The 21,447-nt window shown below is 37.2% G+C and overlaps 1 protein-coding gene across 9 annotated transcripts in view; it reads left to right on the top strand.

Annotated features, from left to right (window-relative positions):
- LOC126374922 (ETS-like protein pointed) overlaps window positions 1–21,447 on the top strand; it is a 161,887-nt gene that overhangs the window by 86,666 nt on the left and 53,774 nt on the right. For 2 of the 9 annotated variants that reach the window (XM_050021704.1, XM_050021705.1), the window contains exon 1: window positions 10,335–10,499. The exons of 3 other annotated variants lie outside the window; for them this stretch is intronic. The gene's annotated coding sequence lies outside the window, so the exon portion shown is untranslated. Of the gene's footprint in view, window positions 1–10,334; window positions 10,580–21,447 lie in introns of those variants that run through there. 4 more of the 9 variants (XM_050021700.1, XM_050021701.1, XM_050021702.1 and 1 more) reach the window with 2 other exon arrangements.

The raw sequence follows: 21,447 nt of genomic DNA, 5'->3' as shown, positions 1-21,447 counted from the left end.
TCGTTTCATTCATGTTTAATTATGAAGCCTGAGTTCTAGTAATATGAACTTTATGTAGCTGTGTTATAGGCGAGTGTACCGGGGAGTGACAACCTGTCATACAACATTGTCGCATCAAGCTGCTCATTTATGAATGAACTCACAGATCGAGCAACTTCCGGCTAACTGTTGAGATAGTACGACACTCTTCCTGGTTCCTGCTATGGTATCTTTAATTACAGTGCCAGCATAAAATCGACCAGTCACTCAAATATATATTATCCAATCTAAACCTTAACGTCCAGAAAGAAAGCACAATATTGCCTACACAATCAATCGATCGAACCTCGACTCGACTTTATCGCGATCGCTCGAAATATGAATAAAGATATTCTAAAACTGACCAAGCGTCATAACTGTTTGTGTAATATCAACTTTGTGCTACATAGTTAAGGTTGAGAGTGGCTCGTGATGCTCTCAGGTGGTCGGAGCTCACATCCTGTGGAACACGTTTTTTCCTCTCTTCCCGGCGTTTCACCGTTACGCAATATATCGTAAATAATTAGCGGAAGGCGAGATTCCCGTGTCTTATGGAGACGGCGACTTTCTGGTTTTTTCACCGGACTCTTCCTGTCGGACAGCGACCGGTGCCGCGCTCACGCCCATTCACTCTACTTGAATGAAAATCTTTTAATGGAAGTAAATGCTTGAGTTTACCAAGGAGACGGTAAATAATTACACATCAACATTAAGACTTAAACAACGTTACTTCTATAGCATCACCCTCTTTTAGAAATCTGTGTTTAAGTTTAATTAGATATCACAACATATTTGTTTTCCCATGAAAATAATAATTTAACAATCTTTCATAGTTTCAATTGAGTCGTAACAAATATACGATCGTCATCACTCGAAGTAAAAAGTTCGCTGAGTGCCAATTTTCTATAATAAATGGAAGTAGCTAGAAGTGCAGCATTACAGCTTTTATTGCGCGCCGAGGGACGTGCGCGCGCGCCTCGGTTTTTGCTCCCGCATCCTAATTGCACACACAACTTTTACCAAATTACGCAATTTCACCGGACTAAACCCCGCAAACAACCTTTTTTACGTGCCAACTGATTTCGAACACCTGATAATAACAATTTGACCACATTTCACGCGATTAAGTTTCATTTAACCACATCATCATACAAGTTTTTATATAACGTTAGTAAGTATATTGTCAAACTTTCTCATTTCTATCTTGTTCATTAAGCAATTTTCTCACGAGGCGAACGCGTGTAAAATTCGGTCAATCGGAATAATGTATTCGGTTGATACACCGCACCTACACTGGTTTAACACAAATGAGTGTTTTTCATCGGTGATCTTTAAAAACCGACAAAAACGAGAGCTACCAAGCACGTTTGGTCTGTACGAGCTTCCGTATTCATTCATAAAACTTATAAAAGTACAGTATGTGGTGGTTGTGTTCTCACGACGGCGCTTGTGACCGACAAAATATAAATTATGTTGCAACGGACCGGTCCGCGCTGACCTCCGCGCTCCGCCAGACCTCATAATGAAATTCGATCAGAGAGAGCATGTTAATCATTGAAACACTCCACGCGAACAATATTTAGACTTATTTAATTACCTAACGGGTTCATCAATCGTTTTATATCCTTATCCGGTTGCGCAACTCTACGCAAAAACGTAAACATGTCCATGAATTTGTCAAGCGCCACAGGTATCCAGACTAATGAACTATATCTTATCAATTATGTTAATTAAACATGGAAACTCACTAGGTGATCGTTCTTCTTTGAACGTAAAAACAGAAGTTATAGTCAAATTATAGATTTAAAAATGAGTTTCAATGATGACCATTTTCTCACGGAAAAATCTTTATTGTCTTATATTAAATATAGAATACTACGAATAAATAATAAATAGAATAGAATATAAACTAATCAAAATAATATGATAAACAAGCTGTAATTTTATCGAACTATTTTTAATAAAGTTGTGTTAATATTGCCCTGTTTTTAGTCTTAGACTAAACAATTGCGGAACGTGATAATGGTAACCTATGGTAACCTATCACTATACATCTAAATTAATAAAGACAAAGCTACCCACGCGAACTTAAGTAAGTACCTTAGTATTTAAAAGAATTATGTATTTATCATCTTTTACTGAGTCACGTTAAAACGTATCACTACGCATCACGTTGGACTGATCAATTCCCAATTTCATGCGTGTCAAACAGACGGCAGACGTCGGCGATGATGGCCACGTAACTCAGATGTTATCGGCAAGATCCCTCCGTGACTGTATCTCCCATCGCAGCACTAAACCAGACTAAAATACTGTCTAAATAAATACATTAAATACATACGAGTATTCTTTAATTAAGAGAAGCGAGCTTATGTTAATAGGGATACGTAAAATACTGCCCAGATTCATATTGATGGGTGCTATAATTTAGTCGCTATCTACTTGAGATAGGAAATAATTCCACGCGACGGATGTCGAACGGGATTGTAATCAGAAATGCAGATAATCATATACCTATCTATTCCATACAGTCTTCGTAAAGGTTTATGTATCATATCTGTAACAAAGAAATGTTTTCGTAAAGATGTTAACTTTTCTTTGCGTGTAATAAGAAGTCCAGGAGTCCTAGCACGGCTTTGAAATAGACTTATCTGGGCGCCATCCCACTCGCGTCAGACAGAGCACTGTGGGGTGGAAGGCAAGAGGGAAACCATTGCCCTATTTTTCCCTAAAAAGTAGCATGGAAAATGCTACACCGACAAGAGCATGGCTCTGAAATTAGCGATGTGAATTAGAATCAAGAAAATCGAACAGAAAATTGACGCGCCTATCACTTACTTAATAGTAAAAAAATTATAAAGTTGATGGAAGGTACTCAAAATATATATCTTTATCAAATATTAAAACGAAGCCGCACACACTTCTCAAACAAAGAAACTAGATAACTATAAGTGTAAAATCTGCTAAATCTGTAAGTAAAAAGATGTTCGACGTTATAACAAAGGATAAATAACATGACTAAGTTTTTTATCAGCGAACAAATCTTAAGTAATGCCAGTTCGCATTGCACAAAAATACTTCCATTGTTGTAGCATGCATTCTTTACAGTGGATAACATTGAAGATGGGTTTCCCGAACAATGAGATCCTATGGAAATGCAGAATATTTTGTACGCACTGACTCATCACTTGTTTGAATGCCTTTCGGTGCGACTCGGCAAATAGACTAGGGTCGAGGAGGTCGTAAAAATGTTTCCTTCAGAGACTGGATTTAGTTTAGTTTGAAAAGTTTATACGAGTTATGTATTTCTGTCAAACGTAAAGTTTAATGATTACAGAGAACGGTCTACAGTATACAGTTATGCGTACTTACATATTTTTATACAACAAACACTGATTATTTCAGATAAACCGACAATTATGTGTACAAGTTTTTATAAAAATTATTTTGACATATTTTTATGTAACCTAGTTAACTGTTCTTAACGATGATTTTACAAAATATCTATGTAAATAAGTACTTAAATATTTTTCTATTATCTAGATGTCTTACTAAACGTAGCTAAAACTTGAACACAGGACTGTAACAGACAGCTCCGTCTGCAACGAGTAGGGAGGGACCTCTCCATATTCATGTCCAATATAGATCTGAATTTTCATGAACGCGGCCAGCCAGTCGCAGTAGTCACAATACATCATCTGTAGTGCAATCAGAGCGGGACAGAAGTTCATTCATAGTGGGTAATTGGGTATAATATGTAAAACAAACGGGCACTCCCGGCTGCGTCTGCGCAGAGCCGCTCAATGGCCGTGTCATTCAACGACATGCGCTCAATGAGCCGCGATATATGTATACGTACAAGCGGGGAGAAAAGTTCGTCTATTTGCTACAAAAAAAATTGTTTTTTGTACTTTGAAATATTTTTATAAATATTGTTATCAGAGCGCTTTAACGTCTCTAGATTGTAAACGGTGATATAAAGTAGCATGTTTTCGATTATAAAAACAAGTAATGGCTTTTCTCGTTAACTGTACTCAAACATTACATCTAGGTGGTCATGCATTCAATTGTAACTGATACTCGATAATTAAAACTACACCATCACCCTATTATTCTATTAAGCGTATTATCTTGCTTCCGTTAGAATTATTGATTCACTTAATAAAATTCAATTAATTTCTACTTTAAATAATTTATGTTAATACTTTCAAATTATCGTTATGTTTAGAATAGTTTATCTAGAGCCATAATATTAGTAACCATTAAGCCAAGTCAAAGGTCTTTAAGTGTAAACTCAAACATTTTGGTGCGTTACTAGTGGAATAATGGAACCGCGAAACTTTTGTTCAATAGAAGAGTGTTGTACAGTGTATAACAATACGTAACTATAGGATACATGATCATCCCCCTATTATCCTATTTTTCACAGGGTCCGCTTACCTAACGTGACGATTTGACAGAGGTTTTTTACAGAAGCAACTGCCTGTCTGACCTTCCAACCCGCGAAGGGAAAACCAGCGCAATACAGGTTAGGTCACATACCTCCGAAAATGCATTTCTCGGTAATGTGGGTTTCCTCACGATGTTTTCCTTCACCGTGAGCACGTGATAATCATTTATGATCCAAACATGAATTCGAAAACAAATTCGACAATCATTGGTTTGGTCTGTGCTGGATTCGAACCTGCGACCTCAAAATGAGAGGCGAGCGTTCTACCAACTGGGCTACCACGGCTATTGCAAGCGTAGGTACCTACAGTGATTGGTGGAATTAACTGAGCTACCACGGCTCCTCTCACTTAACTATTGGATACATCATTCTTGAAAATCTCAACGTATATGCCTATTATCAGGGACAAGATTTAAATAGCCTTGTGTAAAAGTATAAACAAAGCCGTTGGAGCGAGTTCCGTTGGCCCCGGCCATGTTGACATTATCGAAAGCAAGCTCAAACAGATCGCCCCATGTTTACACCTGTCCGGCTTCGAAACACATCGTATTTGCAAGATTTTTCAACTAAAACAACATTCAAACATGAAAGTTCGTTAAAAACAATCTTTCTACCATTAAAAATGGTAATCCTCTCCCAGACTCGTAGGTAAGTATATCGATAACGGCATGAATAATTTAAACATCAATTTATGTAATTATGTTATCTATTTTATTATCTTGTGGATTTTATTATCACAGTGTCTTTCAGAAACGATTCTATATATAATACGGCGATTAGTAGGTACGTCACTGTTTTCACACGAGGCCATTAACTCTTAATCTACGGATTATCTTATAAGCTGCTATTTTAACTCGAGTCACAATCACAATTTATGAACGTCTTTACCACAATTTTATTTATTGCCGACTATGGGATCTTACATTTTATATTATGAAGTCCAAGCTACTGGTTTTGGCTATGTTCACAACAAGAATAAGAATGTAAAGCTTATCTTACAAACATTTAAATTAATTTAAATAAAATAATCATTCTCATCTTCGATACTAATTTAATAATGAGGTTGCCATCGCCAAAAGCGGTACAATATCTCCAATATCAATCTTGGAGAACCTCAAATTTTCTCACAGAACATCAACACAAACAAAAAAGTGAGCAAAAAATTAATATTATCATTAATTGAATCAATTTCACGGAGGCCTTTCCGATCAATATACGTGTTTGTCTATTTTGTTTGGAGCCTTGTTTTAGTGGAAACGTAGGAGAGTAGGTTGTATGTAAGGGTCAGGTTAGGGTGGTGACTTGGTGAGGAATAGCAGGGTCGGGAGGCTGTCGCGGGCGCGATGATAGCGCGATACGAGCCGCCGCGCCCGCGCCGCCGCGCCGCGACATCGGCGAGGCTTCCGTTCCCGCGAGCGACGCCGTGGGAACCGCTTTATTTTCGTATTTAAATTCGACCCTCATTAAACTGGTTTCGTTCAAAATTCGCTGCCTTCTTTCGACGCCTTTTACTCAACTTTTTATGGTTCCGTTCGACATTTACTGTTTGTGATCTTTTATCTCGCGTCTAGACTGCGCGAGCGGACAATGCTGAGTGTATTGCAGAATAGGGCCGCAAACCTTTTCATTTCTAAGAGCACTGATAAATGAAATGTTAATTTGGTGGTTTTATTTTATCGTCTTCGTAAATGAGATTGCTGCACGGCAAAAACTTGTTCGAGTAATTAGCGAACGCTTATAAAAGTTTGGCAAAAGCTACCGAAGATGACAATCGATGGTTATAATTACACAAAATTCTAAATGTTCCACAAGAACAGTGTTGAGCGCTGATGTTAATTTAATTTGGGCAATATAAATTAATGGATGTTGAAAGAACTTGTTCTCGATCGGTGGCTGGTTTCGACAAAATAAACGAATTGTGAACCATTACATTTAATTAATACAGGACGATTTATGTAGATACGGCTGCATGTAATTTTTCTAATAATACTAGCCAGCTTACAGTAATTTATTCTGTTTTGAATTATGGTTATAGTTTCTTTTGGTAATTATTAATTAAGTTAAAACTCGTAAATAATTTGGTTTGGTTGTGGTGGCACCTCCTTAATATATGGACATCATCTTTAATGTTCAATAGTACTAGTTGTTGTATGGTTGGTGAAATATGATATAATCCTCTCTCGTGTGGGTTGTGAGGTGGATTACCAACCTCATCAACCCTGGTGTCAGGGTTACTATTGAGCCGCCAAAGGCCCCTGACATAGCTCATGTAACGACTATTTACTTATATCGGTAAAAAGTAGGCGGGACCAACGGCTTAACGTGCCTTCCGAAGCACGGATCATCTTACTTTCGGACAATAAGGTGATCAGCCTGTTATATCCTCACCAAACTAGGAATCACAGAGTGATTTTTGTGATATGTCCCCACCGAGAACTAAACCCGGGACCTCCGGATCGTGAGCCCAACGTTCAAATCGCTGGACCATGGCATTATTCCCATAGAAAAGACATAAACGCGATCTCAAAATGACTTAGCGTAAATATAATTTTAACTTGTATAATTATACAACAGATATCTATGATAACTTATATTATTCGTGCTAGACTTAATCAAAGTATTTTATTACTAGCTGCGAACCAATACGCGGTTTGATTGGCCAAACCCATAAATAAAGTAGGCGGGACCCAATCATACGCATAATCTTAGAAGCTCTATAACAGATACCTAGTATAGTTAATTCCCAGTTATAAGCATTGAGTTGCCTACAAGTACACGGAAAACCAAAGAAAAAGTACTTACATACGCTCAAGTATCTATTGTCTACCCTATAAAGGATTAATGCCAAGATATAGTTCCAATATATAGCGTATATACCTACATATATATAAAAAAAGATGTGACTCAAAATCCTGACATATTGAACCGGAGATATTAAATTATATATGAAATATAATTTATACCTATATCTGCAAAATTTAATACAACATCTACTATTACAAGAAAAAACACTTCTAAAAAATGACTAAACCATTTTTACGCCTTTTGGTTTTAGGAATACGATTACATTTTCGACATAGTAACACAAGGATCAGATACCGGAAGGACCCATTAGATCCTAAGCTACCTGTTGATAATGGCTTTGTAAAGGAAGTAACAATAGTGAACCGAGTTTCAAGGATCATAATGCATTCCTGAATAAGCTGGACTTACTTATTCCGCTTATCGTATTGAGAAAAGGTCAAAATATTTCAAGTAAAGAATTCATAGCAAAAGCAGGACTATCTGGGCTTGAGCCTCTGCTCATCAAAACTAGTTTTATTCACTCTACAAGATGGTAATCTGATTCAATTAAAATCAACCTTTCTTTACCAGATCTCATGAAATGATTTGTCTTGTATAAATATGTAAGAAAAGCTCTAAATAGGAACTCTTGAAGCTACCGACAATGACTATAACAAAATGCTCTTTTTTCTGAACCCAAATATGTGTTTGGATTGTGTTGTGAACCTCAAAGACAACTAATACGTTAAAAAAATTGAAAAAACAGTCGATGACTACTATAAACTATAAGGAACAATTTATCAAATGAGTGTGGTCTTTAAGCTGTCTGTAAACAACTAACCTCTCAGCATCAAAGACCGCCCGCTTTTAGGCGTCAAAGGGTTCAGACAACTTATACGCTTTTAAATAACGATACTTTTGAATTAGCGTCCACTCAATTTTATATTTATATCTACCATTTTTCATGCGCAACGAGCGGCGCATACGCAAATGCAAGCCATTAATAAATTACAGAAACACACATGTACAGAGCGTCGCGTCACTAGGTGTACATGTGTGTGTGTAGCACTTCCTTTGACGAGTGTTGGTGTGTATGTGTGTATGGGAGGGGGTGCGCGGGAGAGCGGGGGAGGTACTTCCCGCATAGCACCTGGCGCTCCGAGGTAACATGCTTCGACGGATCCCATTGATTTGTGGCAAGATGCAGTGTTCTTAATGTTCTGATTTACCCTTTGTTTATGGTAATGTTTTGTAGTGGTCGTTATTTATGCATCATTCTACAGAAAGAGGCTTCTATAATCGCTGAGGGTATTCAGGGTTTTAAATAAGTAACTCTTTAAGAGTATTATATATTCGCTACAACACTTTTTTTTGTTAAAAAATCTAAATTTAAACATTGGAGCCTTGGCGAAGTATTCCATAGAGTTTATTCTAAATGCTTAATTTTAGGAATCGATCGCACAATGCAAGGTGTTTTTATCGAAGGTATCCAAGCATCACTGACGACAATACCACATCCTCTGTTTGTCTTAGTGAAAGTCAATTGTTGCGTCGCTTTTTATTTGTTTAACCGAAACTTTGAAAGCAAGTTGCGTTTGAGCAATCCCAGTTTAAAGGAGACGCGTCATTTGTTATTTTTTCGCAAATAATAACCAAATATGGACGATACTTATGGATGGTTTACGCTGTTGGTCTTACCTAAGATGTATGCTCGTTATATGACTGTTTCTCAACGCTGAAACAACTTATATGTTTGCAGTTTAGTACCTTTAAATACCTAAGGCACAAAGCGCTACTCTATCTAAACGAATCCAAAAGGAATACCAAAGAACCAGCAAACTCCAACGTTGAAAAGATCTACATCACCGACAAAGTCTAGCATATTTTATATTGTAACCTAATATGTGCAAGTGATACCATACCGCTTGATTTTCGACCACTTCAACGTTTCTTCCCAAATATTTAAAACACATGGCTCTCTTATCTTGAGTTAAACCCTCAGACTAGATAAGGTCATACCTTGACCACAAGCCAACAAAGTCCCGGGTTGCGGTGTCCATCTGAACCGAAAATGTCAAGTATCTTCGGTCAGAATGTTTGTTTTCGTCGGCACGTGTCGTGTGCAAACATTGACATGAGCCGTTTGGTGCCGCACCCTCGACCAACAAGGCCAACAATAGGGCCTGGTGACTGGACAGTGTGGACCTTAATCTATGGCAGTTGGCAGACCACACCTTGCTGGAAAATCTCTTATTGAACAACATCAGGATTACTGCAATAACTGGAGTACTTACATAGAAAATGCATGCAATCAGTATCTTATGGTCATGTTGTACCTAGTCTCGTAGGAGTCTTGAGAATGTTTTAAAAAGGTTATCTTTTTTTGTCGTATTCTTTGTTTTCATTCTTACTCAACTCATCCGAACTTAAAATTGATAATATCAGGAGTTATATAAGTATATTTCCGTAGGGTGTAAGGGTAATGCCTAACTTTCGCAACTTGTACATATACTACCTACTATTGTTATCCGCCTTAGCAAATCTATGAATGGCGATAGACGGTTATCCATTGTGGTAATACAAAACCGAGGCCCTTTAGAATACTCCCGATAGATCCACGGAGCACAATATTTACTACGAGTCCCGTCCCTTTCACTTCCTCTACGGCGACAACCTGCGCGCGACCGAGACGACGCCACGGCAACACACGCGTCAGACAGAGACGGAGGATTCATTCATAACCGAGTCCGCCATCCGGTCCGCGGCTGATGAATCACTTCATCTCCTTCTAACGCGCAGTATCCTCTCGAGTGCGAGCAGGTGGCACCGGATGCAAAGTGCCGACCGAGCTTCGATCGGAAGCTCTCCAAAAAAACGCGTACTCTTTCGTCTCGGGCCTAATCTCATCCCGCGGGAACTAGTGATTAGTGAGCTCGCGGAGCGGTGCGTTGCCGAAACTGATACAAGTGTCGAGAAAAGTTAAATTGGCGTCGTTTAATAAGAGGACAGTCGCAATTGGTGTTTTTCGTAAGCTCGCTGGGAGTGCTCGCGCGAGCTTCGCCCCTCCGCCAGCGCCCATTCAGCGAGTAGTCGCGCGCCGGCCACAGCGACGCACGCGCGCGCGTTATACTGCCTCCGACTCCGGAATATCCATTCCTCATTTGAAATGACCGGTCCGAAACACGAACGCTTGCTAGTGTTCACAGAGTGCTTGCCCAGTAGTGATTCCTCTAATTGGTGCTTTTGAGTGAGTGACGCCGGGAATGTACGAGAACTCCCGCTGGACAAGTTTACAATGGCCCAAATTGCATTAAATGGGTAATTGTTGTACGTCATTGGATAATGGATTCGGCTCATATCCTACCTACCTATTACATTTTATGTCCTCATAACGAGCGTGGGTCGCTCGGATTTTGCACTTGACTCCCGAACTCACTCTCTTTGTTCGATGCCGTTCCATTTTAATATTTAAATTCAACAATGCGTTTTTCTGTCTCCATGAGATGCATACAAAGCTATGTGTATGTATAATTGTACGTATATACAAACATATATTTAAGTTTGTTTTATTGTGGTTGAGTTATTTTTATATATCGCGTCTACTATTTAGTACCTACCTACTTATCTACGTCACGAGCAAAAAGCAAAGCAACGCAAAATTTGGCGTAGGCGTTCTATTATTATTTCTGTATTATTATTCTATTATTATTTGAGGAGGAGATTTCGCATTTTAACTACCTATGTTTGAAATTAATTCATCGTTGTTTACAACTAACTTCTCCAAAAATTTCAGCTCACTATAGCCATTTCTTAAAACTACAACTTACCAAAGATAATGCCATTCAGTATTACCTACCTTTTTGATATGGTTACGTGACCAAAAACTGGCTTAAACAACTTGAATGTCTGTCAGAAAATACCTGAGGCTTAAAGTATTACCCCAACAAATGCGATATATTCAGAATTCTTCAAGTAGACTCGCTGTCAGGTTATCAGCTGCGCCTGCGACGACCGTGGGAATGAAAAAAGCGTGTTAAACAATAGCAAGCAGATAAGAACATCGCAGACCCCATTTAGGGTACCAACTACTAATTATTCTTGTATTTTCACTTACATGAACCATCTACGTATTTACAAAGAACTATTGCATGAGTCATGTTTTTAGTATAGATTACGCGTTATCGCTTTGAACAATTTTAAAGGAATTTACTTCTCAATCTAACTTAGTTATGTCAACTTTATTAAATCCGCTGGTTGTCTTCGCAGTAATGAAGTAATCTATCCTCTTCCGGTTACCTTTCATGCAAAAAATTGGATTCATTCATCATATCAGGACTTTAATGGAACATGTCTGTTCATTCATACATATAAATCGTTCATTTGTAATCTTGAATTTCAAATAGGTACTTTTTTAATGCAACAGTTTGTTGAATAATGTAAATGCGGTGTCCCAAGGCTATGGGAGTGCGTCCCTGCGCGGGCGCATCGACGGATACAGGTGGTGCTGTTTATTTAGGAGCCCGCTTGAAATCCCTGCTGGTTCCGCTTTTTTAACATTTTTAAAGAAACCTCTTAGATTTCGCAATTTGTGATGCATGCAAAAACATTGCCTCGTGCATTCCAGACATAGGTAATACTAGTAGCTACGTACTTACTACAATTTGTCACTTTAAAAGACAATAGTTTTATGTTAGGCAGGTACATAATTATAGTAGTTGTTAATTATAAAAAAAATCTAGTACTTAATTTGTTACTAAGTAAATAAATTGTAACTTTTTCACAATATCAGAAATTAAATATGTCCGGGGCTATGCCCTTCGTCCATCTATAACTATAAAACACCAACGCGAAACGCGCCCTACCCAAAGGTTCCCATTATGCTACCAGCAATTACTAAGTAACATAGTTTAAAATTTCTAATGCAATATTTTCATGTTATTATGCAACATAACCGGCACTAGATGAATCACGGTGCATAGTTTATTTTAACGTAGGTTCATAGAACTGCGATTTGCTGAAAGTAAACAGTTTCATGCTCTCCGGTCACGCATGCGCTGTGCGTTGCCCAATGACTAACTATCGGTACTATAATATCAATCTTTTACGCAAGTACGTCAGTATATACAGGGTGGCCCAGAAGTTCAGGATCAAAATGAAAAATTAGATAGAGGGGCTCATTAGCTACCAGAAACACCCCCATGTATGTTCAGCAATTAGAGATATGACCCATTTTGTACCTTTTTCTAGATTTTCTACCTTACTTCAGAAATAATCATTTTGTCGCTATCCCTTTCTTAATAATTATTTTATTTTACTTCACAACTATGCCTAAGGCTATGTACCGCTCAATCAAAGATAAATCAAAGTCAAATTAAGTACCTATAAAAAAAAAGTTATCGGAACTCAAAGTGAGAATTCGACCAAAATTGTTACAGTTGTTAATACTTCGCCGAAGAATAATAAACACATGAGATTGTCATGGACCCTAAAAGTATTTCTAAAAACTGCTCCATTTAATAGGCTTTTAGAAACATCCAAAAAAAGTACCCTTAATACGGGCAAAAAACTAAGTAATTAGCCCTCAAAGGTTGCAAGACAGACAGATTTGAAGGAAAATTTGACATTCTCATACAATGTAGCTGCTACTTTCTAACGTTGTTAAAGGTGCTCAAAGACACATTTTATTTTAGTATCTAATAGTATGAATCACCAACAGTGTTTGGGGATAACTTTTTCCTTGAAATCTATGTACCTTCATTAAAATACGAATACCAAAAGTGACTGCAAGTTTTGTCTTCGGATTTTTGCTATGTCTACCCTGTTAGCGATTATAAGCGTGATTTTTATTTACTTTTAATTGAAAATGTGTCTTTGAGCACCTTTAACAACGTTAGAAAGAAGCAGCTACATTGTATGAGAATGTCAAATTTTCCTTCAAATCTGTCTGTCTTGCAATCTTTGAGGGCTAATTACTTAGTTTTATGCCCGTATTAAGGTTCCTTTTTTGGATGTTTCTAAAAGCCTATTAAATGGAGCAGTTTTATAAATACTTTCATGGTCCATGACAATCTCAATGTGTTTATTATTCTTCGGCGAAGTATTAACAACTGTAACAATTTTGGTCAAATTCTCACTTTGACTTCCGATAACTTTTTTTTTATACTTGATTTGACTTTGATTTATCTTTGATTGAGCGGTACACAGCCTTAGGCATAGTTGTGAAGTAAAATAAAATAATTATTAAGAAAGGGATAGCGACAAAATGATTATTTCTGAAGTAAGGTAGAAAATCTAGAAAAAGGTACAAAATGGGGCATATCTCCTAAACCGTAAATAATTGCTGAACATACATGGGGGTATTTCTGGTAGCTAATGAGCCCCTCTATCTAATTTTTCATTTTGATCCTGAACTTCTGGGCCACCCTGTATAATATACTCTGTGGCAATTTCGCAACGCACTGTCAAGAACAAAAGTGACATAAATCAACTAATTAGAAATACTTTGTTCAAATAAAAGCGATGGTTGATTAAAAAATGATAATATTTTCTATCAGTTTAAGATAGTCTTGATCGATGGGGTTGGCATAACAAACATGTTAAAAGCCCCAAAATAAAAGAAAAAAATAAGACCATAACATTAAATTATGAACTATTTTCTGTAAAAAGCATAAAGCATATTTTTAGCACAATCATAGGCCCTTAAAGTGCATCAATATCAATGGAAATGATAATTATTGATATTGACTGTAAGATAACATAAAAGATAAATATATGATGACCTTAAAGAAAACAAGGTACAGAAAATAGGAAAATTAGGCGATGATCATCTGCCTAGCATTATCCCGTTTTTCACAGGGTCGCCTTAGTTAAACTGAAAATTGACTGCCTGTCTGACCTTCCAACCCGCGAAGGGAAAACCAGCCCAATCAGGTTACCTCCAAAAATGCATTTCTCGGGTATATGGGTTTCCTCACGATGTTTTCCTTCACAACTGAGCACGTGATAATCATGAGTACATGGTATTAAGCTATTATTGTGTATTCATTGGTATTTAGCATGGTATTATGCTTTTGCTTGTCCGGGACAAAGAAATATCTCAGAATGATGCATGGATCTCTCGTGCTCATCATTCCTTTATTACTTTTATTCATTTCCTGACCGACTTATAAGCAATAGGTTTGTAACTAACTTATATTTATCTTAGGAAGATGAGCACCAAAAGTGGCTTCAAGTTGTCATTCAACATACAAACGTCTTATTTCCCCCCGGGATAAGCAAAGACTATGCAATTCCATGCTTCGATCCTGACACACTTCTCTTGCTTCCTCCACATTCATCAATCGTTTCATACACGCACGCCCGTTCAAAGTAGATCATACTGAAACTTTTCTAAGGACATCTCCAATTTGGTCAATGTACGTCGTTTTAGGTTTTCCTCTGCCAGTCAATTTGTCATCCAAATTCAGTTCAAAAATATCTTTATTCAGTAGGTAACAAAGTTACACTTTCAATCGTCAATTTTTACATAACGAACGTCTCATCCGCCTAAAATTACTGCAGCTTCTCACAACCTGTATAGCCGGAGAAAAGAAGCTTTTACTCCTGGCTCTACCTTCCCCGATAGTGATTACGATTGTGATTCTATTTAAATAAATTGTATTTTATTAAATAAAAAAGGTTACTAGACCCATCTATCATTGGGTTATTTCGGTGGGTACAGGCAAAGGTAACATTTTCGCAGTCAGCCAACCGTGGCACTGACTCACTCCTCGCCTCGACAAAGAGCGTTAAACGGACTCTTTGCATAAATTCAAATACCATACTGCTAACCGTATTCTATTATGATGCCTTGTAATTACATTCAATAGTAACTTAACGAGCAAACATGTTACATGTCTATTGACTTGTCCTTTGAAAAAAATACTTTAACAATCCTCGTATAAATAATTAATTGTTCTTTTATTCATATTACTGATGTCGTCAATTATAAATCAATTTAATTGAATCTTGTTCGGTTTTCTCAGCACCGATACTCAACTCTTCCGGTGTTCCTCAACAAATAGTCAGTGACTCGAATTTATTTTTATAATAACTTCCCATTAGAGTTTGATTGGTATTTTTAACACGTTTACATGCTGCTAATAGCTAACACGACGTCGTCCGACCTAATTCCAAAGTTGACTGATCGAAATTGACGACTGGAGGAAATAGCTTACCAGCTTTACTTAAAATGCTCCGTATTTCGTATTTCACTGACTGATATCTTTACGAGCTCTTAATAATAGAAAGCCACTGAAATAACCATTTCTATCTAAACTAAGAGAATTTATAAACTTGATTAGAACCTATGTCTAATGGATGGTGGGAGATAATGGCTGTGATTTCCAAACTGTTACAAATACTGAAGAGTACTTTTAGAGATTATTTTTTGTAGCAATAATCGTGACGGAAAAGGCTGCCAGTAGCCTGTTTACAGAAAAATATATCTATATAATTCGAAGTACGAATACACAGTACCAAAGTTGAATGATATTTGTATTCAAAGAAGGGCGCATAATGGACTCTCCATATTGTATTAGCTACAATTTGAATTTATACAAACATTGTTTCGTCCTCAAAATGTTACATAAAGCGGGTGCGACACTGAACTTAACCTTATGCCCACTGAATTTACATACAAACGTACTGAAAATACATTAATTTAAATGTCTAATGATCCCCAGTATTTATTTTTCCTAAACGAATTTTGTGACGCACCATTTGAATTTTTATTGCTCAGAGTTAATTGTGTCGAATCCAGTTGTCGTGTTTTAATTTGTTCATTTTAGATTGCGCGACTATTCAACGAGCCTACATTGTTTACGACGCGAAACGTTTCCGACTAATTGGCGAAAATGAGCGAGATAGTAAAGATATTAAAATTTTCCGTCGCATAATTTGGACGTGAAATGATATCTGACAGTGTCGCCATTTTGTGGAGTGCTCGGGTAGCGGGCTATTTATCCGCCCACTAGTATAAACAAATAGTTAAATTTGAATGTAGAGTTTTCCGAGCGAAGATTTTTCTCGTGAGGTGAGCATGCGCGAGGGCGGTGGGAGGCGCTCGCCAATCACGCGCCGCCCCCCGCCTCGCCCGCGAGCACGCCTCAACTCGCCACTTGACTCTTGTACGAAATGTCCATTCGCTTTATGACATTTTTTGCTCCAGTAATTAAGCTAGTTGGTGAAACCACTGAATTTGTCTTCACGTCAAAGTTTTTGACAGCAGCAACGCTATTTCTGGTGACTCTTCGGCATCATCTCTCCCCATTATTTAAGCATACCTACCTTCATTTTACCTACTTTATATAATTGAAATAAGTTTAGTTAGCTAAAAAATATTCTTATAAAAAACCGGCTTGTATCACCTACATCGGTTGCCTTATCAACGAATAATTTTGCCTTAATGTGTTGATAAGGCTTTAGAGCCTGCGGCGAGGCAACGGCAACGTTTCCTCTGTCATTACTATGTAGATTTTCAACTTCATAAAAATTGGCACACGAGGTACAGTCAATGAAAACATTAAAATCTCTTAGATTATCGCTCTGAGTGGAAAAAAGCAAAAAAGAGACCAAATTAGGAACATCCTTCACTTGGTATGCAATCATTGCATTTTCTTGATTGACTGTACGTCATTAGTGCTTATATGCACATTCAGATACTTATACTAAAATAAGTTTTTTATTGAGTTTTCCTAAAGAGGAGTGCCTCCGACAGTTTTTCTGTCCTTAACTATCCGTATCGTTCCAGCTGTCTTACCAAATATGCTAAATTGCGCCTATTAAATACTTCGATCAACCTTTCGCAACACATGGTTATCAGTAATTTGAAAATATTCAGATAATTACAGTAATAAGAAACACATGTTGCGGACCACCAACAACCGCTCCACTCTGTACTTTTCTAAGATTGCACCAGAAAAGCGTTAGAACACAAAACCAAAGCACAGGAACTTCTCATAGCATCTTAGTTGAAAAAGAGCATAAAAGACAAAATTATATATCTCAAATTATATATGTATATTAAATACGTACCTATATCTTAAAATATGTGTCAAAATCAAAACATATATATACACGCAGGTAAAATGCTATTGTGCTAAGACATTGTTGTGTTGACCCTTCTACATAAAATCCCTCCCCTTCATAACTAAAATATCACGGGTTCGTTTTTATCCAACAGTCATTGATAAAAACATTCCAGAACATAAATCCGTATAATGTTTCATAGAGATGCTGCAGACAGAGAGCGCGGAGTGGCGAGCGTTTTAATTGACCCGCCGGAGGTCAAATCACTTGGTGCCCCGTGACCCTACACGCGCCTGCGCCGTACGCGACTCATTTTGTCTGGCTATCTAGTCCAAGTTTTACGTCAATCCTTGGATACATATTTATTACGTCGAGCATGTATAGAGTTGTTAGAAAATAATGTCTGAGAACAAAGCTCCTGTTTATATCTTTTGGAATACTACTTAATTTGGGTTTATTTTTTAGAAATTTCTAAGTAATTACTGTTTTTTTCATAATGTAGAAACATCGACTACCGAACAGTTCCACATCTCAACGATCTGTTGTTGTTTAAAACAGTTGTATTGAGAAACAACTGCGAGATGGGTAAACTTGATCATTGTATCGCATAGTTGAGGTATGTTTAGCGTGTCACAAAGTTGTGCTTACGGCGATCTGTGCATTGTGGTATCTGCGTCAACATGCCGAATTGTTGCTGGTTGTTGTCCAAGCAAAACGCATTGTTCTACATTTTGTATCGCCCGCGTCACGGCATTCGAGGAAACGAACCATTGTCGCATAATGTTGTCCGAAACGCGCAAAATCTCGCGAACGCTACGACAAAACAATGACGCGCGAGAAATATGCCTTTGGGGACGGTACGTGCCTGCACTTGGAATTTGATGGACCGGTTGATACTGTTGCCTTGCTAACTGCTCTTTAGCATAGTAAGATAACACGATTTCCATTATTATACTACTTTATGATAATTTAGATACCTTTTCATTAAAATTTTGACTCTATGAACTTCTTAGACTTTACGATTTTATAATATCAAAGAGTATCGAGATATTTTGTTAAAAATATTTCTTACATTGAACTTCTGCTTCTTATCGTAAAGCATTGAAGACAATCAAAACAAAAACTGACCCTCCAACCAGCAGCCGACCACATAACGGTCGCATTGAAGTGCAGTCATAAATGATCTTCACAAAATGGAATATCTATTGTCTGTCATGCGGGTGTCCATCCTATTAAGAGATGGGGTCGACCCCAGCGACCCCGCATCGCAATCCGTACCAGCTCGTTGGCAAACGTCGCCACAGGGCATAATTAGTATGGCACGCCTTTAATTAATGTCTCCAAAGATCGTAGGGTATTTCCTCTAGTTTGAACTTGATTTTTAGTGCCTAGTTCATCAGCTAGCACCAACAGCAAGTAGCAGCTAACTTTTGGCTTTGGTGAGGTCGTCGGTCATTCATCACACCACCCGTACGAAAGAAGAAGTGCCCAGCTTTAATTGTAAGGAACAGTAGAGAAATTTTGCTCGTACTTACCCTTACACGTATTAGGTATTCTAAAACTCATTTGTTAGCATAAAATATTATCCAAAAGATTTGGTATACTCGTCACTTTACACATTAAAACGAAAATATGCGTTAATTACTTAGCTAGTAACACAAACGATTGGCTAATAGGTAATTCTCTACTCCGAGTGACTTCACTTGCATCAACCTTCCAACATAGCTCCAAAAACAAGCCCCCGATCTATCAGCGTGATTGAATTGAAATTGAAACAAATAAGACAAATTCAATGAGTCGAGGGTCACAAATTGGGCGCGACAATCAGGTTAGTTGACTCCCGACCCGAACAATCTCAGGACACCACATCATTGACCTCTGCTTTGTTAATACATCAACAACTTGATTTAGTTTTTATTTGAGTGGTTAAAGAAGATACTGTTATATTTTTTGAAAAATGAAACAATTGAGGGTATTTCGTTCCTTTCATCTTAAAGGGACGAAAGTACTTATAACAAAAAGGAAAAAAATGTAAAACGGAACCAATAATCGAACATGCTGGGTGGGCAGATTAAAACTAATGAAGATATATACGCATTCGTGATGAAAGATCTATTAAAATAAGCGTAGAATTTTGTTGCAAATTTTAATTGAAGAAAAGAGTACCTACCTAAATACTTTATATACTTACCTACTTTACTTATAGATCACCCAGAGAAGTCATGACATGATACAATAGATAAATCAACACAAGTTGTATCATAAACGATCTCATTGCGCATACGATTCGTTGGTCGCCCTGCGAGGAGCGTTATTCATCTATTGTCCCCTATATTGGTAACAAGTCGACCTATTCAACTGCTACTTACAACACAAAGGAATGGTAGTCGTAAGATAATCTATTGCAGGACTTAGAACCGTTTCATATTTAAATATAATTTTCTTATAACTTATATATACAAAGTGACGAATAAAATTTGCAAACCTTTATGGCAAGTACTTACTTCCAATCTAAGCAAAACTGACACTCTCTTACTCTCTGCAAAAATAATTTCCCATAATACGTAACATACAAAATACACTTTGCATAAAAATTAAGAAACAAAAAGTTATTTTAAAATTAGATACTTATTCGATATATAAGAAAATTGTCGACTGTCGATTGTTCGGCTCTATCGATAATTTAAAAATCCGTATATAACATCCAACATTATTTAATTATATTTTCATCAAGCCACCTACATTGTAAAGTTTAATTATTACATTTTTAAACTCACCTTAAAACATGACGAATAAAATATTATCAGTGTGTCCATGTCCATATCGTTGACTAAATGTGATTTAAATTAGGGCCAATTCGTCGCCCCCATCCCACCAAGTAAGTTAGATTGACGTATACATACGCTGGCATAGTGCGGTATGGCACACAACCAGTTATGTGCCGTTCCCAGGAATATTCCCGTCGTAAAAACTCTTTAAAAGTAAAGACACTGGGTGCTTTTTTTTTCAAATTGTCCTTGTTTGTACTCTGGTCTTATCTGCCTAAAAGTTAGGAATAAGCTCTTTTTACACAAGTTTTACGCCTTTTTGCTGCCGGGAACGTTACCAAAGTGGGAATATTCCCGAGAAGAACACATCACTGCACCCACCAAACACTGAGCTATCATCTCTCTTCGGTCAATGCATTACGACACAGATCATCATCTGTTACTTTGATTTGAAGTCTTTGTAGAAGTTAACAGGTAAATATTAGTTATGATCTGTTTCGCTTCGTTAGATACTACTTAGGTTTTAGTTTTTAGCATCAGAAAACTTTTACAAAGAAAGAAAGAGAAATGATTTATTTCTATGATGGACGCGATATTACAAACTTATGGCCTTAGATAACAAAAACACTTTTAGCTACATGTGTAGCTGTATCTACATTGTTTTACCTAATCTCAGAAAGCGAAGACCACCATACTTGAAATTGGATAATTTAAAATTAAATGTTCCTAAAACAAGTACAATAAAACATCGCCAAAATTACTAACCCCTTTAACAGTCGTGTGAAAGATCTCAAAATTAGATTTGAAAGGAAATTCATTAAAAAGCGTTCGTACTAATCTACCCGCGTTCTCTGAAACTCAATATAATTCCAATATAGAGTCGCGGCACCCTCCGGCTTTTACTAAACTGTTATTAAAAACAAAATTGAGAGGTTTACTGGTACTTAACCCTTCAACTCTCGTGGAGCATCAATCCCATCAATTTGTAGTGGTTATTACTAGATAAAAAGTGTTTTCATTGCAACTTAATAGACAATGTAAACAAAATTTACATTAACTATGTGGGTATTAATACCTATTAGAGCTATCGATCGTCATAGCAGCCGTTCCATAGATAAATTCAGCGCTTAAAACAATTACGTGTACCAGGTTATCATATCAAATTGTATGCACTTAAACACACAACGTTTTAATTGCGACACTGGTCACGCAGACACGCATGTCAAAATATGGGGGTGGTGCAACGAATGTGCAACAAGTGTGTTTTAGCCACGCTAGAAATAATTCTACATAGTTACTAGAAATTGTAAAGTGGTAGAATAGAACCTTCTCTACGTGGGTAACGACTTTGTTTTACTT

The sequence above is a fragment of the Pectinophora gossypiella genome, chromosome 18 (genome assembly GCF_024362695.1).
Source record: "Pectinophora gossypiella chromosome 18, ilPecGoss1.1, whole genome shotgun sequence".
In the NCBI taxonomy this organism is placed as follows: Eukaryota; Metazoa; Arthropoda; class Insecta; order Lepidoptera; family Gelechiidae; genus Pectinophora; species Pectinophora gossypiella.
Note: the sequence above shows the minus strand (reverse complement) of the source record. Positions and strands in the feature narration are given on the sequence as shown.